Source organism: Anomalospiza imberbis, chromosome 7 (assembly GCF_031753505.1).
Source record: "Anomalospiza imberbis isolate Cuckoo-Finch-1a 21T00152 chromosome 7, ASM3175350v1, whole genome shotgun sequence".
Lineage (NCBI taxonomy): Eukaryota > Metazoa > Chordata > Aves > Passeriformes > Viduidae > Anomalospiza > Anomalospiza imberbis.
This window is the reverse complement of record NC_089687.1, coordinates 22,492,841-22,509,443: the sequence shown is the minus strand read 5'-3', so window position 1 is coordinate 22,509,443 and position 16,603 is coordinate 22,492,841. Positions and strand designations below refer to the sequence as shown.

At 36.5% G+C, this 16,603-nt stretch overlaps 2 long non-coding RNA genes across 5 annotated transcripts in view; one reads left to right on the top strand and one right to left on the bottom strand.

Moving 5' to 3' along the window:
- Window positions 1–9,119: 9,119 nt before the first annotated feature.
- LOC137477195 (uncharacterized) lies at window positions 9,120–15,325 on the bottom strand. Of its 4 annotated transcripts, none has more exons than XR_011000871.1 (3): window positions 15,008–15,324; window positions 11,547–11,657; window positions 9,120–9,297 (listed from the first exon to the last, which is right to left on the bottom strand). It is a non-coding gene; the product is annotated as an uncharacterized lncRNA (long non-coding RNA). The 4 variants fall into 4 exon arrangements; XR_011000869.1 differs by having other exon boundaries at window positions 15,049–15,315; XR_011000872.1 differs by lacking the exon at window positions 9,120–9,297 and adding an exon at window positions 11,247–11,415 and having other exon boundaries at window positions 15,008–15,325.
- The window catches only part of LOC137477196 (uncharacterized), a 39,019-nt gene continuing 35,898 nt past the window's right edge, over window positions 13,483–16,603 (top strand). The window contains exon 1 of the long non-coding RNA XR_011000873.1: window positions 13,483–14,638. This is a non-coding gene — a long non-coding RNA (uncharacterized lncRNA). The remainder of the gene's footprint in view (window positions 14,639–16,603) is intronic.

Here is a 16,603-nt window from a genome sequence, read left to right as displayed (position 1 = left end):
CTCAAGAAAGACTAGAACATTTCTTTTATTTGCTGAAGGAATGATGTTTACAATACAGTGCTGAACCCACCTGATACTCTCCAATAGAAAGCATGTGTCCATGTACACTCAATATTATTTCTAAAAATCATAGCCATAGAGGGGGACAAAGAAAGAAGGACAGACAAGAAAGTAGGTATGTTAACATTCATTTGAAATTATTGTTGCTGATAAAGCAGCCTGCTGACTCTCCTACTTTGTTGGATAGCAAAGTAACGGCACAGAACAGTGAGGAGAAAGAGAAAAGCAGTGATGTAAGAGTAAGGGTCATTATAGGCAAGGAACAACATTATTAGGAATTGAACTGAGCAGTGGCAAGGACTGCTTATTAGCCCATGTATTGCTAGTGCGGACTCGGTGTTCAAAATAAGGCTTTGCAGTTTTTCATACAGACACCTCCAATAAAGTGCTTTTTTCAATACAATATATAACTAAGTAGGTTAACTTATGAGATAAACATACAGCTTGACTTCAAAATGCCTGACTAGTTTTTAACTTGATAGTACTGTAGAAAAGAAAAACCTTTGTTTTGTAAAAAAACCAAACAAAACACAACCTAAAATTCTGTCATCTTCTCCCCTGGCCCCAACTCAGCACTAGCTTCCTGAGGAAATACAGTCAAGGACAGCCCAGCTTAATTCTATAACTTCTGTCCCAGTGGCACAGCAAACCTGGCTTTTTGATTTTACTGTCTTCTTAGAAAAGAAAACTGCATCCTTTAGATTTTTTAAATTAATGCTAGTTAATTAACTAACATTGTGCCATCTCACTAACTGTCTTTTTTTTCCAGTTAGGGAAAGTCTGCCTTATTTACAGCTGTTGAACAGCTTAGCTCTCACCTCTAGAATAAATAAGACGAATCAAGAAGTACATGAGATACAATGGGCTAGGAAATATTGTAATGTACATCCTAAATGAGTTTCTCTAATTCTCTTGGGGAAAAAGCTTCCAAGGTTAGATGTACTTGAGTAAACTTCAGAGATGAGGATTTTTTGTGTAATTGCAAAGCCTTTGGACTTCTCATGATTTGAGGGGTTTGGAAGTGTGGACAGTATGTACAAGACCAAACTACAAAGTTTTCCATTGAGAATTCCCTGTCAATAACCTTTGCAAGCCATTCATGTCAGGTGAATGGAGTAGGACATACAGTGAAATAGTAATGGCAGGTGAAGACTTGACCTTACAAGAGGCATAGGGCTGTTAAGACAAATCATGCCATGCAATGCTGTGAGCAACTGATCACTGCTACTAGGAAGAGCATGAAGGAAACTGGCACTTGGGTTAAGCAAAGGTATTATAACTATGCACTCATTTGAAACTCTGAATATCTGTAAACCTCATCTGTTTTGTGTTCATAATCTGTTCCTGTCACCAAGCCATGCTGAACTAATTCATTCACCTGTAGAAGCTTGTCTTGTCAAACTAATTTGCTGAAGTATGGAAAATATAAAGTATTCAAATGGCAGTAATTTTGATTCCAACATAAAAACTGTGTAAATGAAGATCCTTTTATTTTGATCAAACTGCATGGTCACTGCACCTGTTCTGAGCAAATGAAGTTCTATGGGATATGTGCAGAAATCTGTTTGTAAAAACCAGAATGTGCAACTAGAGACTGAAAGCTGAATGCAGTGGCCATCTAAAATACACATGCCTTTTAGTGAGAATGAAATCTGTTTGTATGATTGATGCTTTATGTTTGTTAACCTCCTTCAGGTAAAATATTTGCTTCAGGCAGAATTTCTGCAAAAACTTTAGGACTGGCCTTAGTAAGGAATTTGCTTTTTGAATATTTTTTTCTTTTTTCTCTTTCTTTCTTTGAGGCAAGTAAAAAGGGTGGTCCAAAGAGCAGTAGTGTGTAAAGACAAAGCCAGGATGAATATCATATCTTACCAGTGATACACAAGTGTTAGTCAAATGGAGAGATGACAGTGAAATAAGGAAACAATTAAACTTCAATAGAACAAAATAAGGAATAATATTCCAGTCAGATCTAATCACATTATGTATAGCATAACTTTCAATTGAAAGTCCATAAAACCCAACCACACCTCAGCCAGTTTGTCTGGCATCTGTCCTGTATAATAAGTTAGAGGTTCCTCATGGCACAACTCCAAGTTACTTTGAAACCATGTCTGCAGTGGGATGGCACTGAGCCATGTTTCCAAAGAAGTAGAATAATTTTTCTGGTGGGAAAGGTCAGGCAGTACAGAGCCATGAGGAATAAGATTCCCTTTTTTGGCTTTTTCTCCATTCTTAATCCTGCAAATAAATCTCTTTTAATAGTAAAATTCATTCAAAAACAGAAAACCTAACATTAAAGCAATGTTAAAGATCTGTTTAGACTAACAGGCATCAGGAAATCCAGAACCCAGGTAAACTGGGTTGTATCATTATAAAACTTGCAAAGAATTTTCAAGTTGCTGGTTACCTTTCCTCTGTCCTGTAAGTCTCCTCCCAATCAAGTTTTTTAAACTTTTACCTAACACTGTGAAAAAGAAGAGTATGTGATGGATTCCCATTCCCATGTTCTGTATTTGATATGTGCCAATATATGCATGAATATAGTACTTAATTTGCATTTATCTTCCATTTTAAATAAGTCTTAATGCATAAATGGATTCCATATGCTATCAGACAAATCATTTCTAATTTTCTTTATGGAAGCACATATGGGAACTGTATTCACCCAGGGTCAAATCCTGGCTCTATTGAAGTCAATGGCAAAATTCCCACTAATTTGGAAGGGCCAAGATTTCACCCTTGATGTTCTGCCACTCTAATAATACATAGCCAATGTTGTTCTCTCTTCTCATATGGCAGATAAGTTTGAGCAAGAACTGAGTTGTCACTGAATTAATGTAATCCATCCCTCTGCATTTTCTAGCTTGCATCAAATTCTTTTCTTGGAGTGAGTGGGATACAGATTTACATAGTAGCCACACAGTTGTCTGTAAAGTTATCAGAGCCAGCTATTTCAGAGACTTTGCGAAGTCGAGCAGAGCAGGTCAGTGGGAAATGACATAGGAACAAGCATTCTCTGGAGAGGAAGGGCAATAAGGGGCTTTCCTGTGGTTGGAAGCGTTTCTTAGGGAACTGGATCTGTGGCATCTTCTGACAGTTTATGGGTCATGATTGCATCTGGTCTAACAGAAAATGATTTTTTGCCACATTGCTCATTCTCTGTGGCTCTGCCTGGAATTTATCAGATGTGTAGAAAGTGAATTTCAAGCAGTTGAATTCTTCTTGCAATCTGAATGTTTTCCCCAGAGGAAAAAATTTCTTCTCTATAATGAGACAGGAAATGCCCTCCTGGTGGCTAAAATGGTGTCCACTGTGGGATGGAGGTGTGTCCAGTCATTTGTCATCAGAGCAAATGCTTGGATTAATGGCTAACATTGTTCAAACAGTCCATGCTGCTTGAGAGAAGACATTGCTTTTGTGGCTCATGGGGAGCAGAGATAGAATTCTTGTACTTTGGTTGAACTTGGTGAGAACCAGAAGAAAGTTCAAATTCCTCTTAATTTCTGTGTCGGATTTACAGCATTACAGCGTTCCTCTTGCACCTAGAAAAGAGAGGGATGCACATTGAGAGAAACTTTGTGAAACTGACTGGATCACTCTTTTGCGTCTTGAGTTAGATGAAACTTTGTATCACCTATTCCAGAGGCTGGTGGCTGATTTCCAGGGCTGACCTAGATTCAAATTCAAGCATCTCTAAAATTCACACAAGTTAAGCTTCTGAAATCTTTTTGCTTATTAAGTGTTTTAAATATGTGTAAGCAGCTCCTTCATTTTCTTGCCAGAACCAGGCTGGACATCAGTAGGATTTTTTTCGCTGAAAGGGCTGTCAGACACTGGAACTGACTGCCCTGGGAGACAGTGAAGTCACCATCCCCGAAAGTGTTCAAGAAATGACTGGACATGGCACTTTAGTGCTGTAGTTGACAAGGTGGTATTTAGTCAAAGGTAGGACTTGATGATCTTAGTGGTCTTGTCCAACCTTAATTTTTATGATTCTATGAAGTAACTGACATTCTGGTTCACAGAACAAATGGAAATATTTTACTTGGCATATAAAATTTTTAAAAAGTTCACAAATTAAAAATAAACAACAGTTTCAAATGAGGAAAAAAAGAAATTTACAGTTACAGAAAGAAAAGACATTTCTTGTCTTATTGCTCCCTTTCTGACCATAAGTATTAGTCTGGCTCAACTAAGATTCTTGAAGCATTGTGGTTAAATTGTAGTTTTGACAAATCAATTTATTATTTGAATTTATGGAAACATGTTGCTCAGCCTAATTAGTTGTTAAGATCCATTGTTTTGGAGTAATTTCACTAGAAAAAAATCCTCATTAAGCAAATCAGCCTTGTTCTTGCGTGGTGCAAATATTCAGCATCATCTAGCAGTGCTCCCAATGACATCTCTGGGGTCACCACCACCGCATCACTGTCTCCTGAAGCCGACGTGTTCCATGTGTAAGGACTATGAGATTAGGCATCATGTATTATGTGAAAAGATGGACTAAAGAGCTGGAATAATAAATTATATTAATAACATGAATTTTAACTAATTTATCTCCGCAAGGTATTATTCCATTTTATTTTGTCTGCATTTTTATTTTCAGCTCTAAGACATGACAAGGTGTGAATTATGATCTATTCATTCACCCAGTTTTCAACACAACTGGGTGTGAATTAATACTCCATAATTCATATAGTGGAGTGTCTTATTACAATTATAAAATTTTATTAGAAAATGTTTTTTAATATTTATATTGTTAATTAAATGATGATGAGTCTCATAAATTCTGAACAGTGAATTAGGTTGTATTAGGCACTATTCAGATTTCATCTGTTAGCCAATCAAGGTACACAGACTTCTCTATCATTTAATATGCTATATAATAATGCTGGGCTGTGAGATTTTTCTTTAGAATGAGGAATTTTTTATTCAAATGGATTTATCAGAAAATTTTCATTGCTAATTCCTAAACATAAGACTCAGTATGGGAATACTGTTTCCCTTTAGAGATGTTAATTCACTGAATATAACAAAGAGCTTTTAATTTTTCATTTGAAATGCAAGTAAACCTCAGGTCGCATAAACCTTGGGCAGTTAAGGAGTGCTGGTTTTGAGGGCAGCAGGAGTCTCTCCTGTCTGCTAAGTCTCCTAAAGCACTTTAATCTTTTGTATTTTGGATCTAGCTCTGCATTTCATGTCCTCATTGTGAAAGTCTCATTCTAGGTCTGTTTGTGAAAGCGCTTAAGCAAAAGCTTGAAGTTGAACATATGCTTCAAAGTGTCCTAAATTAAACTGAGATCTGTAGTACTCTCAGGTATATAGAAATTGAAGATGAGGTGCACAGTGGAAATTGCAATTCAAGATAGATGTGGATTACATGACATTACTCAGATAAAGATATCCCAATTCTGATCATTACCCCTGAAATAAGAACCATGCCATCTACATAAATGATATGGAAGAATGCAGCAACGAGAGTTAGCTAAAAAAGGTGACGTGTTCAGTAAAAAAGTGACTGTATTTGGTTATAAAATAGTGTGATATAAACAGTAAGAAATAATTTAAATGTCTTCTGTATCTTTGTAAACATTTTTTTCAATTCTCACATATTTTTCTTACTGGTTTCTTTTGCCAATTTTCATTTGAATTTGATTGTACAGTGCATGAATTTAATGCCCATAGAATCTAAATTACTTTGAGTTAGGTAAAGTGAAGACCTGCAGAGATGCATCAATAATTCACCTCCTCCCCAGCCTTTGACATCCTGTTGATTACAGATGGCATAAGGGTTTAATCCCAGGCAGAGATTCGCTGTGCAAGGATTCAAGGCTGAGTTGTTTAAAGCAAGGATAATGTGTGGCAGTATTCTTCCCCCTCAGGTGTTGCTGTTGCGAGAGTGCAGCCACAGTTGCCTACTGCTGCTTTATTAATAATGGAACACTCAAAGAAATTCCATGCAAAATTGATTTTTGAACAGTATGTAAGAATCTAATATGAAGTCTTAAAATGTCATTGAAAAATTTGTTTATAATTTACTTTGTCACTAAGAACTTACTGCCCCACTATAAACAATTTTACTGTATTTCTCCCCATTAAATAACAATTTTTTGCATATTTGTTCAGCCTTCTTGCTGTGACATGCCACTGTGAGCTGATAGATAGATATTTAAACCCATACATGGGCTCTGTTTCTTTTGTTGCTTATTCAAATAACAAGTGGATATATAATTTTCATCACAGTGCAGGTGAATGGTGTTAATGCTTCATTATCTAACACAGAATGTTCACTGATGAATTGCAGATGTAGTGTTTGGAGAAGAGTGAACATGCTTCTGTGGCTGCAAAAATGGTTCTTTTTTTAAGCTCTGAAAAAAAGACTGTCAAGTACAGAGCAAAGATTCCTGGGGTTGAGGCCCAGGACAGGGGAGTAGGAGAGCTTCACTTTCATTGTTTTGGTTCCAGAGCTTTCTTTGGGACTTGAAGTATTTTACTTGATTTAACCTTCTGTTCACTGACCAAAACTTTGTCTATATAATTGCAAAGCTAACTTTACATGCAACTCTTAATGTTGCCAGTGATTGATAATAAGCATGTACAAATAAACTGTAGGAACTTTCAGCAGTTTTAAAAGGCTGAAGATATTTTTCTGACTCATTTCTTTATCTCAAAAACTGACTTGAAAATATGTTCACAGTTTGCACAAATTCCACAAGTATTCTGTAAGTGCATGGTATTGTTATTTTCAGTATGGACAATCGAAGCTTGGGGTAAATCTCATTTCACATGCTAGCAAAATTTTGGGGGGTTTGATAATAGGAGGTTATGGCTCTGTATTTTCTACAAACAGCTATACCATGAAGATCTGTTTCTTGAGTTTCTGTAATACAACAGGAATTGCTTGGGAAACACAAAAATTAGGCTTCAGAGTATGTTGTTTCCCCTGCATTTTTGTTGAGTCCCTTCCTCTCTGTCAGAGAAAGCTCTTAACGTTTTACACTTCTCCCCATTCTTTTGGTAATATAATCCAGGTTAAAAGGTACCATGCTGGACTGGATCTCAGAAGATGGGAATTCCATTTAAGTGTATCCCACAGTCTTTTTTGACCTGGGAAAGTCACTCTCCTATGCCCACTTCTTACCTGTATATTTGGGGTGGTAATTATTTGCCTTAATTGCCTAACTAGACCATGACCCTTAGGAATCCAAGTTGTGTAGAGAAAGTAGCCAATATTTCTAATTTTACTAGACACTTTTATGTATGCAAAAATAGGTAACAGAAGTGCAAAGCTTTTGTGGAAATGGTGGATCCTTTTCTGTCTTACATGAGCAGTCTCCTAAGAAACATGGAAGAGATGAAGTGATACTATGAAGTTCTACTACAAAACCTTGAAAACACAGTGTAAAGTTGAGATCTACGGGGTTTTTTTACCGTTCTTCCCTGTCCATGAAACCAGTAGCAGCTTTTGAGAAAAGGAGTACTAAAAAGTGCTTAGAAGGAAGGACTATATGAATCTGCCTTGTGTGCATACTGTTTGTTTCAAGAGTAGGAGCAAAAGTCTGAACATTGGCAGGAAAAATATGGGCCTTATGCATGTCTTGGCTTCCTGCACTAAAGGAAATAGTTTGGTAAAATCAAGCAGACCTGTTTTGTTTCCTACAATATTTGATGAGCAAGAAAAACTCTAATGTTTGGCTAATCTTTCAAAAACGATATTGTGCTTTCACCGTTAAGGGAAATTTTTAAGTTAACATTAGCACAAAAATCTACAGATGTTATCTCTTTATCCTTTGTCTGAGATCAGATTTATCTGAGTAATCAACATTTAAAATGTGTCAATTTGTGGCAAACACAATGAATCTTGAATATATTAAAGAAACAAACAGATGAACCATCTGGAAATGAGACGTAGATCTGAAATAACTGCCAGTGGCACAATCCGAGCATTAATCCCTGGAATAATTTACACAGAAGAACTGTATCAAGAGCCAGAAACTATTCTTTTAGAAGGCTGAGTTTAATAATGACTGCACGTTATCTTTCAATTTGCTGGGTAAATATTGACAAAGGAATGACACATGCTGTAGAAATGTATCTATATCCTGCATTCCCTCTAGGGAAACTTCTGTGTTCTGAATTTTCCCCACTCTTTTTTTTTTTTTTTTTTCTATTTGTTCTTTCTATGCCTCTCTCATCTAAAATGACTGCAGTAGGTGTAGCTCTGCAACTACAGGAATCAGCTTGTTAGCTTTGAAATTATTTTTGATAACTTATCCATACACATTAAAAGGCATTAGGGATTATGCCTACAAATGCCTATTATGTAAAATAGGATAATTTGATAAATTGAGAAAATTTGGACATCACCATTAAGTAGACCTTAATTTTGCCATATACCATTAAGGATTCAGATTTAATTCATCAGCTTTTCTTCTTCTGCTATCACCTGAAAAAATATCACAATCTCACATAATCCCAGTGCAAACTATTCATGATGGAAATCAGTAGATTTTTCTCTTATGTGGTTAACTAATGTGATTTAGCAGGATTTGTTTTCCTGTAGCACTGGAATGTTTTGACAGCCTGCAATTTCATTGGTAGCAATCATGGAACAACACAAATTAGATCTTGTATTCTTTACACCTTTACATTGCTGGCAAAGGTGAGGCACCCCAAGAAACAATGCATCTTAAGGAATGTTTGCAGGGTATTTAACGGTGAATATATTGCAAACCTGGATAGAAACTAGGTTGCAGTATATCTTAAGTGACTGATTTAAACCCATACCTAATGTATCTTGTAGGTTAGCATTAATTTGACTTGCTGAGTGGATGGAATTTATGGGTATAATGCATTGCACTAGGCAAATAAAAACATCTTCCTTCACTAATAAAGGTGAAGGCAGGCTCCATACTGGCAAGCCAAGCACTGTCTTCAAAGCTTTAGCTGTGTAATATCCATCTTACTTCTGTGGCACAGAGATGCAACATATTGCAACTGACCCATCAGGAAATACCATTCTGCAATTCTACTTCAGGCTTAGAGTTGATTTTTTTTTTTAAATCTGCACTCAGCATTTGTCTCTTCAATACAATTCCAATTTCCCCATCTTTTTCCTCCTTTCCACTTCTTTATTGTTCTTAGCATCTCAGCTCTCAACTCCCTCTGGTATTTCACTTTATTTCAGAAGGCTTGATCACCTTCCACCTCACTTTTGTTCTTGTGTGATTGGTTCTATAACACGTAACAACAAGTAACATTAAAATATTTGTGCTGGTACTTACTAGTACATCATGCAAACACAATCACAGCAAATATAGACTTTATTCTGGAAAAATTACAGCTTTAATTAAACTTGCAATTTTAATTAGATTTCCAGAACAAACCTTGGAAATTAACATGGCGAAAAGGAAGAGATTTTCCACATTAGCAGGTAATAGGGTTAGAAATAGAACCTATCTATATCTTTGACTTATTACAGTGCTTTGTCATTCTACTGGTTCTTTTTCTTCTACACTTTCCATAAAGAAATCACCCTTATTTTTCCTTTCAGAAAAATATAATGTTTTTATTGTGAAATCTCTTTTACAAAGGCAAGGGCTTGATTTTCTGAAATGAGGCTCCATTACACTTGAATTTGAGTCTCTAATAAAAACCTAGTTGGGACTATACTCAAAATATGATGTGTTTGTCCAAAATGTAACCTATTTTGTAGCTTGATCCATCCTCTTCAATAGGAGTTTGAGAACAGTTAAATAATCAGAATAAAATAGTTGTTTCAGTCTGTGCAAATGGATTGGATGATTGTTTAAACAGGTAGGTGACATTTCCCTCCATTTGTGGGGAAGCTGTATGTGTGTATTTAAAGATTAAAGATGTGTTGAGTATTTTTATTCCACTCACTCTCCACACTTTTTTTTTTTTTTTTTTACTTTCAGGATTACTTTTTAGAGGCTGGCAAGTGTTTGCTCTTTCTACAATCTGTGGAAATTATGATCTCTCTGTGTGCCTTTGCCTGTGAGGTCAGCCAAAGGATTTTGCCATTGCTGAGATATATTTCTTTTTAAACTTTAAATATTTGACATCCTAATAAATTCAAAAATCTTGTATCTTGCAGGAATGGCCCAGAGCTTTGTGAATCAAAATAGGGTCTTCCCTCACTAATAAAGGAAAGCCTTTTGGGTTTTGGCAGCTGGGTTTTGTTTGTTTGGCATTTTGATCCTGAGCACTCTTAAGCCTAAACAGTTACATCTACTCAAGTGAACTAAATGAATGTACTCAAGCAAATGAAGTTCCACAAATGCTTAAGAGTTTGCTAGCTGACTTTTTGAAAGATACATTCTAGTTCAGCCACAAATTACTTGGCTAGACACTGGAATTGCTGGGTGAAATTCTATGGTCTGTCTTTTGCAGTACTTCAGACTAGATGACCACGTTGGTCCCTTCTGACCTTGAAATACGTGATTGGGTGTTAACCTACATTAGCAAAGCCAGGGTGAGGAACATAGGAATTGGGGCTTTAACTAAGTTTGTTTAGGTTTGAAATTAACTTTTAGCAAATGCCCTTATCCAAACAAAAAGTCTGCAAACCCTAGAAATCTACTCAACAGTACTTAATCACTTGCCCAGTTCAGTATTAAGGGAAAAAAAATGGTTAAAGAGGACAAATTTTCTAACTGCTTTTCTGAGTCTTGCTCCAAGTCTCCATTATGTCCTGTAGGGGCTCCTGATGTTTCTGAACCTGCATGGTCTTAGCTGAACATTGGCTTCTGAGAGGTTTATTGAACCCAACACAGTATGTTTGAAATCAAACATGAGGAATACCTCTGATTTTCCATCCTTAATTTATTGTTGATTCTAGTTATAGGTGTCGTGCAGGCTGAAGAGATAGAAGTCTCTTAGCAGTGGTTTGAAATGCAGAATAAAAAGTCATCTTTCTTGTAAAACAGGAGAAGACTGACTGTTCTAGCATGGTTGTTCAGTGGAAAATGTATCCTTCCTCAGCTGTAACTGCTGGGAGTTGTTAGGGTTTCTCTCTACCATGAATTTGCAATTAATTTTCAATTTTAGTGTATAACTATTTCTTTCTAGTTAGTGAACAGGACTGAATAGTGAAAATAGAAATATGCTAGAATGTGTTTAACAGTTCAGTTCACCCAGAAGTGGTAACCCTTGGAGCATCTCTAGTTTTAGTTGTTGGTGCTGATACTGGTGGCTATTGTGTGATGTCAGCCCACAATTAAATTCAAAGTCGGTGTAAAAAGCAGTCTGTGTAAAGCACTTGTGACATCTTATATCTTCCAGTTGGAGGATTGGCTCGCTTAAAGGCTGGGCTTGATGCAGCTTATATTTCTGCAACATGAAAGACTTAGTGCTTTCTCAAATTTTACAATTTTTGTCAAGTAGGTTTTGATGAAAAGAAAGTACTGCTGATTGTACAGTGATGTACAGCAAGATAAAATGATGAGGTATTATATTTTTACCTGCACACTGTGGTGAGAAATAATAGATAGGTGAGTTCATGGTCTTCATGTTGTTTCACTGTAGCTCATCCCAATACAGCAATACTATGTCTTAGGCTACAAGGGAGCTCTCTAAATCAAGACAATGTAGTCAAGAACATAAACCATGTACTTATTGATCAGTACCACATAGAACTGCTTTAAAAGTCTGTCCCTGTATGTACTGAAGTCAATTTATTCCTTGATAATTTCAAGGTCTGATTGACCATACCAGAAAACACTGTGCCTAAATGGAACAATAATCTAACAGCTCAGCCTAGATATAGTTGTTAGTTCCAGAAGAAACAGCTGGAATTAACCATAAAAAAGCATAAGAATCTGTGATACTTGTTTTCTTGATTTTTTTTTTTTTACCCCTTCTCGCTTTTCTGTTTAAAATATGAAGCCATAATTTTGGTCACTAACTTCATGTCGTGAATGGTACAACTTATGCACTTCAAATTTACTGTACAAAATGGTGTATAAAGTATAACCCCACAAAAGTCTACAAAAATGGTGATGGAAACTGTGCTGGGATGATGTTTCTGCATAGTGCACTTGTCACTGTACTTGAATACTGTCAGTGTTTAGTTGCCATAGCCAATACATACAAAAAAAAATTTCCAAACTATAGGAGAGCTACCTGTTTTACAAATAAGTACAAAGTTTTCATTTACACCTTTTTTCTTTCAGAAAATAGCAGGGCAGTCTTTGCACTCTGCTTTCTGCAGTATGTTCAGTAGCAAGCTATTTCTGCATTTTATTAACCACATTTTTCCAAGACACTTCCATACAGGCAGGAACCTGAATGGCTTCTGCAGCTGCAGCAGCAAGTTCCCATTACCCTTGATCAATACTAGGCTTGAAAGGCACTTATGACTTCTTTTTCTTCTCTCTGATAAGCAAAAAGAGAGAATCTCTTGAAAGCTTTTAGGTTGTTACAATTGGTCCTCCAATGACAAGGTAGCTACATGTGTTCCCTGCCTTTGAGTTTGCTGGCTCCAGTACAACATCTGCCTGTTCCGGGTTGTGTATCGGCCAAGCAGTGTCATCCAGGCCTCAATCTTGGCTAGACATTGAGATAGACAGGAAACAACACAGCCTGAACCTAATGAATAAAAGATGGGGGAATTGCCAGAGAATCCTGGTGACATCACAGATTGATCTTTTTGACCCTCTTTGGGGAGACAATGACAAAGAAGTTAAGTGAGAATAGTGACAAACTGCAAATCTTACTATCCTCAGAAATGATTGTTCATTTCTCTTCATTCTCTCTAGCTTTTTCATTTAGATCTTGCTGTGCTTGGAAGTTTCTCCCTCTCTTTTTTGGAGGCAAGTATAGGAATTTTCTCAATTCTTGGTGAATTTGTCTGCTTAATGTCCCTGATAGTTAAATCCTATTTTCCCACTGATGCACTCAAAGAAGAATGTAATTAACTACATTATCTCTGTGTAGGAGTTACATAAATCTACTTTGGAGAAGACGACTCAATGAGGGGATAATTTCCTCCTTTGATATGTCTGACTCCTATTGATTTGAATGAAAATGTATGTGCATCTGAAGCACAATTTACGTAGAAGAGGGCCTGAACGAAAATTTCTGGGTTGACCTACTAAAATAGGTGGAAGAACAGGAGAAAAACTTTCCTTCCCATAAATACCTCATTTTGCAAATAGCCGGAGGTATAGGAGAGTATTTTTTGAAGTGCATCATGTTAAGAGATAGGCTAATTCTGTGAGTACCCATGAATTGATACAGTTAGACAAATCAAATACAGTAAATTTTTTATTGTTGCAAACAATGCAAAGAGTTTTCTTTCATTTCCTTATTTCAAGCATAAAGGAAAATTACCGTAGGAGCAAAAGGAGTGACAAATCATAGGCTGATGTGTGTGATGTTTTTAAAATTAAGAAGCAATCTCTTCAGCCTGCAACCCTTCACAAAAAATGAAGAAGAAACATTCTTAGAGTAACATCATTTTCTTGACATTCTCAGCATTACTCATCACAAATTCTTAACTAGTCCTGAGACTGGCCATTTTTGCTATTCAACACAAAAAAGATCCCCATGCTGTATCTGTTTTCATAAAGGAAAGCAGGTGACATGAAATCTTTCCTTATGACCTCTAAAATGTGAGAATGCCCAGATGTAGGGATTGTGTGTGAGAGGTGTAAAGACCTCAGTGCCATTTCTGGAGCACAAACATTTTGTAGAGGCTTTTCCATTTTGCTACTGACAGACCTGGGAGAGGAGCCCCCATCCCCCTGCACAGAGCCGTGTGTGCCTTCCTGCTCTCCGCTGGGAATGGCCCTGTGCTGTTTGTCAGCTCTCCTGCAAGAATCACCTTATCTGCTGGGCCAATGAAACCATTAATGGAAACCCTGTACTATGCCATCAGAGCTCCACTCCTTGATCAATAGTTATTTACTTCTGAGAGGTCAGAGTGTGGCTAATATAGCTGAATAATTTTATTGATAGATAACATAACAATGAAAAATAAAGTTTAAAATAGAAGATGAATGAATTCAGCACTTTCTTTGGGGATGAATATTATTATTTGAAGATTTTAATAGCTGGTGGAGTGATGAAAGGGCAGACAACAAAAGCTTTGAATAATTGTTCCAGGATTATAATCAGACTTCCATTATTGACCTCTGCTAATATTCTACTGTTACTGTCTTCTAAATTGGTTCCTTGGGGCTTGAAATATACAGTGATGTTATGAGTTCCTATTGTAAATTGCCACACAGAAAAGTAGCAAGTCTCTGAAATAGTGCTGGCCCTACTTTGATCAATACTCAATTCTAAGCAGTGCAAGAGGCAACTGTTGCCATAGAAACATTGATGTCACCGAGGTTGAACAGAGGCTCTTACAACAAATCATTTCCTCTGAGCAGTTGTAATTGACTATATGTACAGTTTGCTGTCACCTGAGACTATTTACATCAAGCCAGTAACTGAGCTGCATTAGTTATTCTGGGAGTAAGAGGGTTAGCTCTTCTTTTTGTGACCTTACAAATACCTAGGAGGATATTGCCATGGCAACCAGAGATGTAACAGGATGAACATTAAGGTAGCTACATAATGCAGTGGCATTCTTTTGGAATGTGAGGGGTGGTTTTAATAAACTTTATCTAGCCATTGCATAATCTAAGCCTTACATTGGCTATATCTCTGTCACAACTTTTGACTTTTAGAAATATTACCTTGGGCAAAGGTAAAATCAAGAATCTTTGAAATTGTCTATTGAACTTTATTGCTGCCCATTTTGTACGAGATGTTACAGAAACACAGTTTTACAGGACTAGGCCATGAGTTTGGGATGGAGGGCATTTTTCTTCTTTCAGATATAAGGGTGCATGTTGATCTGCAGGTAGAGCTTGTTTCAGAATTTGTCTCAATTAGTAACGTCCATTTTCTCAGTGAGATAGGTATTACTTACATGTGTTTTTTAAACACAAAGTTAGCCAGGTGCTTAAATACCTGTGAGCTCAAATGTCACAGTCTTTTACTTCAATGGAGGTTTTAAAGTAGGTACTGTATAAGCTCCTTTAGTACTTCCCCCATCACATGTGCCTTTATTCTCTGAATGATTCCTCTGGAGCCAGTGGAACATCATCATGCCCTGCATTGATGTGTCATTCCATGGAAGGGTGAGATTGGGTTTTAAAGCGCCTTCAGTGTTCAACAGCCTCCAAGCACTTTAAAGAAAAAAGTGCTTAATTTAGAAGCTTTAAATGCAAATCTGTTACACGGCCATGAAGGTTCATATCATAGTACTTTAAAAAGGATTGGTATCTGATGTGATATTATGATTACACAAACCTGCTACATTCTGTAGCGTAAATATAAATGTAGTCAGCTGTCAGTCACATAGACCAACATTCTCTGATGTATCAATAATTAAAATACCGTGCAAGTATAATACAAGTTGCCAGATTTCAGATATAAATAGTTAGCTTTCATATGCCTAAAATTGCATGTATATACACTGTTTCCATTCTTTACACTGGAAAATTAATATCATTGTTTATTCTCATGGTATAATATATAGACCTAATGGTCTATGTTGTAACTATTGAGGAAAAAGATTGTTATGTGGGATTTTAAAATAAAATGTGAATGAAATCTCATATCACTTCTTTCACAAAATGCCATTTGCGTGTGTGAGCTCCTGCTTATGATAATGCATAGCTGACTCATAGAAATTCATGGGCACAAGAGATGGTGTCCTCCAAGCCCTTTCTAAAAAAGAGCAGCAACAATGCAGCACTCAAGAGCTGTTTTAAAAAGTAACACTTATATAAATAGGATATATAAAAAAGAAGGTTGTTTTCATATTCTAGGACATATCTATCTGATGAGAAGGAATAAACTCTCCTTCACCTACCCAGTGAGCATTTCAGGCTTTCTTGGATCTTTTTCTGAAATTAGTCCTTGCTGTTATGAACAAAAGCCAGGGTTATTTCACCATTGGTGCAGCAATTTGTATACTGGAAGTGTTCAGAAAGATATTAGACTGTAAGTATTGTCTGTGTGTTCAGGTAAAAGTATTGTGACACTTTTTGTTATTTAGAAATGCACTTCGTGGGCATATATTTTTGAAATGCAATATGAAAATACAGCTGTGTAATATACAGTATATAAAAGTAGCTGAAAATAAAGTATGTGCTGACATTTTGATTTAGATACAATAAAATGAATTTACAGGGAAGAACTGAGAGTGCTGCATTCCTTTCTTCCTTCAGTTTCAAGCATAGGCTTCTTTCCCTACCTACCCATCTTTTTTCCTAAGGAAGGCTGTGTAACTTTAAAGAGAAAAATCATTAATGCTATATCATTTTTCTGATCCTGTCACATAGGTGACTGAAAAAGAACATTACCCTGTTGATACATTTAAATAATCCTCCACTAGAACCCAAATACAAACATGTTTTAAGTATCCAGAGACTGTACAGATGAAGGTCTGGTGGTGACTGTTCTCATCTTGGTTGATGTTTCTGGTCTAGTTCACATTTTAGGTTTAGCACATCATTTT